The sequence below is a fragment of the Formica exsecta genome, unplaced genomic scaffold, assembly GCF_003651465.1.
Source record: "Formica exsecta isolate Colony F162 unplaced genomic scaffold, ASM365146v1 scaffold238, whole genome shotgun sequence".
Lineage (NCBI taxonomy): Eukaryota > Metazoa > Arthropoda > Insecta > Hymenoptera > Formicidae > Formica > Formica exsecta.
In genome coordinates, this window is record NW_021849660.1 from 199,740 (window position 1) to 209,559 (window position 9,820).

Sequence of the window (9,820 nt, forward strand, 5' to 3'; positions counted from 1 at the left end):
TTCTATATGATATTTATAATATTTCTATATTTTTATATCTTCGATGTTTCTCGAAATATATATATTTCTCAAACAGAATTTATCCATTCCCCCTTTATCATCAATACCAAATAAATTGTAGCCAAAAATGTAATTGTCTATGATTAATTAATCGTCAACAATTTTCTTAATATCTGACATTTCCAGGATCGATATTTTCCGTCACACCCTTTTCAAACCGATTAAATTAAATCGCGCGTGTCCGGCATTCCCCAATTACCTCTCGCGTCCTCCTCCGTTGTTCACGTGTTATCACGCGCCCCTTCGATCGGGACCGGCAGGTGCCTCTCACACGGGGGTTGCGATGACGATATCGATGTAGGTGTCGCGTGTAGGGTGGTCGCGCGTCGACTGAGAGCTTCTCTCTTTCGGGGCACCGAATCCGCAAGAAACGACAACGGCGACGCCGCGACGCAACCCCTTAGCGGCCAGCCAACCATCCGACCAGCCGCCCCCAGCCGCTACCGCCGCCACCCCCGAATGCATCCCCACCGCGTCGGTGATTATCGAGGGTGGGGATGCGTGTATCGCCACGCGGCCGACAAACTGGTGGGGGTGTCTGCTGGTGGAATTACTTTGTCCGGCAAAAAACATCCCGTCTCTCTTCTCCTCCCCTCCCCCCCTCTCTCGCTCTATCTACGTCTCCCCGTTCCAAAGGGCGGAAAACCGCGAGGCGGAGGCACAGGGGCCGATGTACCGTAAGCATGAAGGTCGTGACGACGAAGGAGATAAATCAGAATTCGCGGCTGGACGAGTTGGTACGGATTTTTCGACGTGGGTGGCGAGAACATGACATCGATTCGTTAGGATGAGGCATGACGTAGGAAATGTCTGATATTTAAAAACGTAACCTAGCAGAATAATATAATCTTCTGAATCTATTCTGCGATTTGTCATAATAAAATAATCCACGGCAAAACTGAATTTAATTTTCGCAAAGTAAATATAAAGAAAAGAAACTATATATTGCTTTTTTTTTATAGCTTCTTATGCAATTTTAATTGATGATTTAAATATAAAAAAATCGTAACTTTAAAAAAGTTGCAAATATAAAGATATTACAAGGATACTTTGCTGGTAGAGGACATCGTTTAATTTTTAAACCTTTAATGTCATTTTTTCCAATTTTAACAATTTTCGAAATGAAGACACAAAAATTTTACATTACCTTATAATGAAAATGTATTTATTGAGGACTTTCAGCATAATCTCCAAGACCAAGAGGTAACTTTCGCGACAACGAATTTTACAAAGGGTTACTGACGGAGGGCAAAACAAGAAGATCGAAACGATGGAGAGAGAATAAATTAAAATTCGCTACACGTGCTATAAATTCCGAAAATAGCAGCGAATAATCGATTGTTCTCAAAGTATAAAATCCATTATTACTAAATCATAATCAAATAAGAGTTGAAAAAATGTTACTTTTATAAGTGCAACAAAAATTTAAAAAATTGGTTAATGAATAAAATTATACACACACTATTCTGAAAAAAAATATTATAACGATATCCAGTATATCGCAAATATGTATAAAAACAATGAGTTGTCCAATATCAAGGCAACGCTTGAAAAACGGTTATTACTTAATCAAATTTTATAAACCCGGCAGCGCTTCGTTATGCATCCCTTATAAATAATACTAGTTACAAAATTACTTGTTCGCGAATAGTTTATTCGCGAAAAAAGTTCGCGTTTAAACTCGGAAACAAAAAGTTTCTCTTCGTCTAAAAAAGTTAGTAACGATACCGTAGAGACAGAAGAAAGAGACAAAAGACAAAAAACTAAAGCCAATGTGCCAAAGAGCGAACGTGACTGCAAGAAAATTAAATTTTGGATAAATAGTGTACAAACTAGCGTGTCAGTAAATTAAATTAATAATGTTCTCAGAATATCAATTTAACGTAAAAAAAAAGTCGGAAGCACGAAAAAAGAGTACAAAAAGTTCAAATCCATAATTAAAATGTTATAGTCCGTTGCAATTAATTTCAAATTTATTTCTACAATAGCAACGATATTATACATGTGATATTATTATTAAACATGTTAAATCACTAAAAATTGAATATTTATATCATACAATCTAGCAATGCCCTCTTGGAAAATTTTAAATATTCCGGAAAATAAAGACGCGCAAAATTGATATTTTTTTATTGGATCATAACTTTCAGATAACTTCCTTAAAAATACGATAACCACTGAATTTGTTTGCGGGAGTCGTGAAATCAAGCACTATAGCGTCAAGAAGGCGTCGTTTTTATGCATCGTCGGGAGACAACGGGAGGAAGATAAATTAGAAACCGTATCGAGATAGGCGGTGCAAAGTAAGGAGAACGAAATCCATATCAGTCGTCAGGACTTGACAATTTCCTCAGGGCGCGCGTTGAAACGACACCGCAAAGATTCTTGAGTGGCTGCACGACGCGGTGGAAAATGCAAAGGATTGATGATACGGGGCATCCAACCCGTTGACGTGAAATAAGTTCGAGAGATAAAGCTCGGCTGAAATTTGTTCGATCCGCATCATTCACATTTCGATAATATCTAAATGTCTAAAAAAAATATCCGAATAATAAAATATAAAAATTCTAAAGTTATATAACACAATAAAAAATATTATTAAAATATTATATTATAAAAAAATATTAATATTCAATATTCTATATTTTTATAATGGTTTCAATATATACAAAAAATAAATTTTTTCTTATTTTATATGTATATATATATATATTCCGATTATAAATATAGAATAAAAATGTGTGTGTGTATGTGTGGTCTAAATAAAATAAATCTCGAAATATCTACAAAGAGAGAGAAAGAGGAAAGAGAAAGAGAAGAAAGTTATGTATCATTGATTTGCATAAAGTGAAGTTCGTAGACTACAATCTCAGACAACACGCTCGGCATCTTAGCCGCCTTTTCCCACGAGATTGCTTCTTGCGAATAAAAGATAACGAACGTTTACGAAAAATGGCGTTCTGCAGTCCATTGAGATTGTAGCGACGCAAAAATAGAGGCAGAGCTTTTAGCCTGTCGCTTTTATCCAACGTGAGGAAGAACAAAACAAGGGAAAAACATGGAATATGAAGTTCCGAGGTGCAACAGCAATCGGAGGCCAGCTTCGTTCCGTGAATCAAGCACGAAAAACCGGTTCTAGAGTGCGACGGAGGATCTTGTGGTGCATCTAAGGCAGTCGAGGAAGTTCAATGGGCGGATCGACAAACATGGTAGATCGATCGCGTCAAAAAGGTACAAGCAAGACGAGTCCTTTCCCCTCTTGTATACCGTCTAATTTTACGCACGTTTTTGCACCCGTACATAAACATTGGCTAAAATGGATAAGTATGTTTTTGTTCGTCGAATTTACCTGATGTAAATTCATTAAAAATTCGCGACAGCGAGTACATACGTCCGTTATGTCCGTAAATCGCGAGAATGAGAATAGGCTATGAAAAAAATTTTCTAAACTTCTCCAATATTTTTTCATCTTTTAGATATATTAGATTCCCTATATCTTTTATATTCATAAAAAGGCTTGACAAATTTGCAAGTTTAAAAACTATGCCTCACGGTGATCAACTTTTTGCGTTTTATATATAAGAGTGTTCAAACTAAGTTTTACATTGGCGAATTATATAGAAACTTTCCCAGGCGCGAGTAAAAAATTATGGTATCGTCATTGGATGGAAATTTTATGCGTAAAATCTCTAGCGTGTGCTGCACCTAATACAAAAATTTAAATATGATAATTTTCCATGGATGTATATGTATGTGATTCATAGGATAGCACTATGATATAGTTTAGAATGCAGGGAGATAACGAATAAAAAATTCGTACTCGTATATTTCTCATGAAATTAGTATTATCTTCATAATTCGCAAAAAATAGATTTCTAATATATAAAAAAAACTTTCTTCATATAATTAAAGTATATAAATTATATATATATTATTACATATGCATATTTCTATATTACATAATTATTTAATTTACATAAACCAACTTGAACTAGAAGAGATGCGATTAGAGTACATTATGAAATATATGCCGAGCGAGATAATCGATTATCGATAGTAGTGTTATCTCTCTTTCATGTTGATTGTTTGCCTTGATTACCCATTGAAATAGCAAGAGCATTAACAGGATCGGATAATACGAAGACTAAAGCTTTACTGCTTGGATCACAATCGAGAAACGGGCGGTGGATATCTGATCGTCATCCAGATATCGGCCTCTCCCTCGCGGTCGAGACAAGGGATTGACGTTAAGTATGTTAAATTAATTAACGTTAATTAACGCTCCCCGTGGAACTATAGGTACGGCGAACGAGAGAGGAATACAGCGCGGGGATTACCAAGTCCCTCGACGCGCGAAAGCCCATTAAAAACTCTACCAAAGCTATTTATTCCGTCGTTCATGCGAACACACGAGGTCACACATAATTGCCTTTTCGTTATTAGAGAAAAATCAATTTTGTCTCTCCCTAGCTACACCATACACGCGCGAGAGAACATAATCGTCTTGAGCGCCGAAAGTTGCGAATTTACTGTAATGGAAACGCCGAGCCTCAATACAGAACAGCCGATCCATCAAAGATTACAGCGGCGCTCGCGCGTGAAACTTTGATGAATCGGCCTATTACGATGTATAATTCTAAGAGGATTTGATCGATACTCGTTAACTCGATCGCGCCGATTAATATTCATGGATCATAGAGAGAATCATGCCAACGGATACTTTCTATTATACGTTATTGTTATTCGATAGGTATTCATTGATTATAATTTGTTGATAATTTATTATTCTTAAGTATATTATATTTTATTGCCCATATACTTCAATTGACGATTAAATGCTTTTAAAAATTGTTATATCATTTTGAGTAAATTGCTAAGATTTTGTTTTTCGTATAAGTAGATATCTAAGATCTACAGACGCTTTTAAGTGCTTTTATCTATCTTTCGAAAAAGTCTGGTTAGAATGAAGACGGGTTAAAGTTCCCATTTTCCTTTTCCGCCGTGGCAATGATCCGAAACGTTTTAAATTGACCTTCGACCTCCTCGGATAGCACTGTGTCTCTAAACGATTCCCTGTGGAAAAATCCCGTTGCCAACTTCCCGTACTAGAATTTCTACAAAACCATCGCAAGAATTAAACGCATACCAGTTTCCGTTTTTTACTAAGAAATGAAGACCGAAAAAACGGCACGAACTTTCCGTTCAACCCAATACAATAACTTTGATCTCATTTGAAAGATAATTTAATTCTCTACAACTTTTGTTTCGGTACTTTTTGTTAAAAGACGCATACTTTCCCTGATATTTGTAAAAATGTAAAAAATAACCGTCATTTCAGAAGTTTTTGGACGCTAACTTTTTAAGGAAGTATTTTTCGACCAATGTTTATGGGAAACTTTTTGTTCGGAATTAAATTATCTTTCAAATGAGATCAAAGTGATTGTAGTTCGCTCCATAGGTTTTGGAATAAACCAGTTAATAACCAATTTCAAATGTACCAAAAAGTATTTTTTTCGGCAATTGACGGTTATTCGAAAACCTATGGAACAAACTACAATAACTTTGATCTCATTTGAAAGATAATTTAATTCTCTACAACTTTTGTTTAGGTACTTTTTGTTAAAAGACGCATACTTTCCCTGATATTTATAAAAATGTAAAAAATAACCGTGATTTTACAGGTTTTTGGGTGCTAACTTTTTAAGGAAGCATTTGACCCATATATAAACTTTTTGTTCGGAATTAAATTATCTTTCTTAAAGTCTGGTTAGAATGAAGATGGGTTAAAGTTCCCATTTTTCTTTTCCGCCATGACAATGATCCGAAACGTCTTAAATCGACCTTCGAAATTCGACCTCCTCGGATAGCACTGTGTCTCTAGACAATTCCCTGTGGAAAAATCCCGTTGCCAACTTCCCGTACTAGAATATCTACGAAACCGTCGCAAGGATTAAACGCATACCAGTTTCCTCATTTACCCTCACGCTATTGTGAGTCAGAGGAGACGTATGAAGCAACCGGCGGAAAGTTCGATGAAATAGCAGAAGTTCGTAAGACTTGTCTGCCGATTGCTATAATTCTGACATGTAAAGAACAATGCTGTACAATATACGTACACACACACACACACACACACACACCCACACATCGATTTTATGTGCTATATATAATTAACACAAGATCATTTGTTTAATAATTTTGTCCTGTATAAATCGATATTGATAATAACAGTTTTAAAGCATTTATTTCATTTTTTATAGTCTATTTTTCTTAGAATATATCAAGATGTTACGTCACGATCAATGTCTATGTATTATATATCTATCTCGAAAGCCCACGTGCCATCTTTTCGATCCTTTTTAACGGTAACCTGCGTTGTCAGGGAAGTCCCGATTCTAAATTATTGCGTTCGCGTGTCCGTTCCTTGGCATACTAGGATTATCGAGATTCCGTGCTCGGCCTTCCGAAAGATGAATAATCGCTGCAGCTACGATTCCCGTGGGACGAATAGCAATTCGTGCCGCGGACATTGCGCCATTGCCGCTATGTACATAACGCACACCCGTTAGACTGGCCGCCGCAATAAACGAGATCTCGACATAGATGGGGATTTGCATGGCGAATGAGGATAACGTAGGCAATTTAGTTATCCTACGCTACGTCTTTCGTCACGACAATCAGAAAAATTCAGATTAGATAAAATATTTAAAAAAGAATATTATAATTCTAATTAATTATTTAAAAAAGAAAAAAAGGAGACATGGAATGCGGCGAGTAAATTTGACGAATCATTACGCGGCTGCTTATCTTGGCTTATGTATTTATTTAGTGGCGAATAATATCGCAAGCAAAATAATTAGGACTGGGAACTTTACACGAAAAGACGACATAAATTTCTCGCAGTCCGCGCTGTATAAAGCCTTCAACATATATTACATTTCTTTTCGTGTTCGCGAAATAAATTGGGACATATTGTGATTAATGCCACACATATGAGCGTAATGTTACACGTGATATATTATTCGACGATACATTTTCTTTTAACCACCGACTAGTTTACGAACAGAGTTTACTGACGCAGAGAAAAACCGCGATAAACAAAAAAAAAAAAAAAATCATATGGTTGCACATCTCTTTTCGACGGAGGAAAATTCCCTCCAGGCGGTGTTTCTCCTCACACGCGGCTAGCTCACCCTTATTACGTATAAAACCCAACGCTATAAATCCTGCATCCTTTGTTTCGCAGAAATAGTCGGTTGCTGCACGGTAAGCAAAGAAGGCGAAGCCGTCTGCACAAGGCGCTCGCCTTTATTTATAAATCTTACAAACGACGGGTAACCGTTACCTGTAAGTATCAAAGAGATACGCTTCTTTTCGCGATCGCTCGCTCGAATAAACCTCAATGGAAAATCAGGAAAATTCCTTGGCACTCGTGGCACGTTTACCTCGTAACTATCGCGAGTCGCGCTGAGTGCGAGAGAAATACGAACGTCTCGCGTTTACACATCGACGCGGGCATGAATTATCGCCCGGTGGTGACACGTCGCGTGACCAATAACGGTGGCGCGCGGCCACCTCTTATTGCGCTCGTTTCGAATTTATCGGGAGAGCGAACAATACCCACTTGACCCTCGTGTTTAAAGAAACGAATCACGCTTGTGCTACCGATTGTCGCGATCGCGTTTAATAACATCCCCCTAATGATTGCTTCAATCATTTCTTGTGCAATAATATCACCTGCGGATAGAAATGTGTTCAGTATCAAATCACATTTTTCTTGTGACACATGGTCAAATATTATCAAACTTAATTGGATTCTTTGTTCATAGATTTAGATATGCGCGCGCGCGCGTAAATGAAAATTCATTATTCAAAACTTTCTTGTTCTTCGAGAATTCCTATAAAAACGTCATTAAAGTAAAATATGATTCAAAATCTACAATACAATTTACATGATTTCATTTAGCGGAACGACTGAGCTCGTTACGCTTTCCGAGGCTAATTCCCGGCTTTATCCAGTAGCGTAATCCCGTGGAATCAAGTTTCGTCTCTCTCATTGGTCGATGTTGCGGCTACTAGTTGTCGGTCGAACCTCTCGGAATTACGCAGTCTGAGAGCCGACCGCTTGAAATCATCGCAATCCCCGTGATCCACGAAATCTCTACGAAAATCCAGTTGCGATCGCTATCGGTATACCACAGTCGTTTCTATTTATTCTTTTACATGTATAGACAGCGCACTTTGTAATCGCCGATCGATTCTTCTTTTTTGCGTAACTTGTGAATGTCATCGCGCGAATACGAACAAACGACTTTGCAAGCAGTGACCTTATCGCTCCGCTAACATATTCATTTCAATCGCATATTAATGAGCTATGCCACGATATGATTTTTGCGCGAAGATAAAAAAGGCATCGAAATAACACGGTAACTCGCTACAGAGAAGCATTTGGTAATCGCATTTTAAGATAGAATCACGAATCGCAATTCTACCGAAATCACGGCGAAAACTTTCTTTAGGAGACAATTCCGCATTTAATATTATGACAGGCGAAAACGCATCGGACTTCTATATTACAAATTTAAAATCCTTTCCAAGTTTCACATGGGAAATTGTGTAAAACGAAGTAAGCGGCTTTTAAGCTTAGTGCGTCCAAGAAACTAATTTTCTCTCATAGTTTCTGATATCAAGTGCTTCTACGAGCATCCGTGCAAAATAAAGAATACCGTTGGGGCACGAAATTTATGAAAATAGAAGCCCGCCGCGGCAGACTGGAAAGAAAATATTTTGGAATTTCTGGATTACGTCGCGATGTTACACAAGAGAAAATCAAAAAGAAAGACAATAGAAAAATGATATATCTAGCATTTCGTACAATTTACATTTGAAATATTTCGAATATATTTCGGAAATAAAAACTTGAGTAACAGAGAGTAAAAACTATTGTGTAACTTTTCCTTGCATAATTTGATATGTTTCACGAAAGATGTATAATACATAAAATATCATACACACTCACCCTCGGACTACACAGATTTGTCAAGGAAAACTCACCTGTAACAGACAAATAAGAAAAATATTATATATAACGCAATTAGAAAAAAATATTTCATTAATTTTCAAATCAATACTTAATGTATTTCGCATACGTATTTTACATTTGCAATTTAATTAATTATGATTGAGAAACTTCTGGAATTCGCTGGCAAATCGACGTTGGCACGAAAACGCTATGATATTTGACTCGTCGCGTACGCAGGAATCTCGAATTAAGTGCAAAGTCGACGGCAGGTAATATCACGCCATAAATCAGCATAATCCTGCTTAAAAATACCGTGGAAGTAATTAAATGCAGAGCGAATCAGGCCGCGCTTAAGTCGCGAGACAATTTCGCGGTAGTGCACTCGCGTATCCATTCTGTCGTCGTGTTTTATAGGGCCCGCCTGCGAAATGCTCGCTCGGGTTGGGAAATGAGAGAATAACGATGGTAATAATAGTTACCTCCGTTCGTTTCTCTCTTTTCCGCTTTTTCCCGACGCACTACCGAACTTGTCCATGAATTTTAATCGGTCGAACGAACGCTATGTACAACGAACAGCGTAAACATTGCTCCTGCATTTCCAGCGTGCGTGCGCGGCGATGGTTAAAATATTAATTGCCCGTGGGATGCGTCCGAAAACGGGAGGAAATAAAAACAAGCGCCATGTTGCCCGTGCGAGAATTAACGAGTGAAATATGCGGAGGGGGGGGGGGGGGGGGG

General features: G+C 37.6%; 1 protein-coding gene across 2 annotated transcripts in view; it reads right to left on the reverse strand.

The window, feature by feature from the left end:
- Nucleotides 1-9,820, reverse strand: part of LOC115236014 (serine/threonine-protein kinase 26) — an 86,064-nt gene that overhangs the window by 61,011 nt on the left and 15,233 nt on the right. The window contains exon 1 of one of the 2 annotated variants that reach the window (XM_029808198.1): nucleotides 260-392. The exons of the other annotated variant lie outside the window; for it this stretch is intronic. The gene's annotated coding sequence lies outside the window, so the exon portion shown is untranslated. Of the gene's footprint in view, nucleotides 1-259; nucleotides 393-9,820 lie in introns of those variants that run through there. 2 annotated transcript variants of the gene reach the window in all.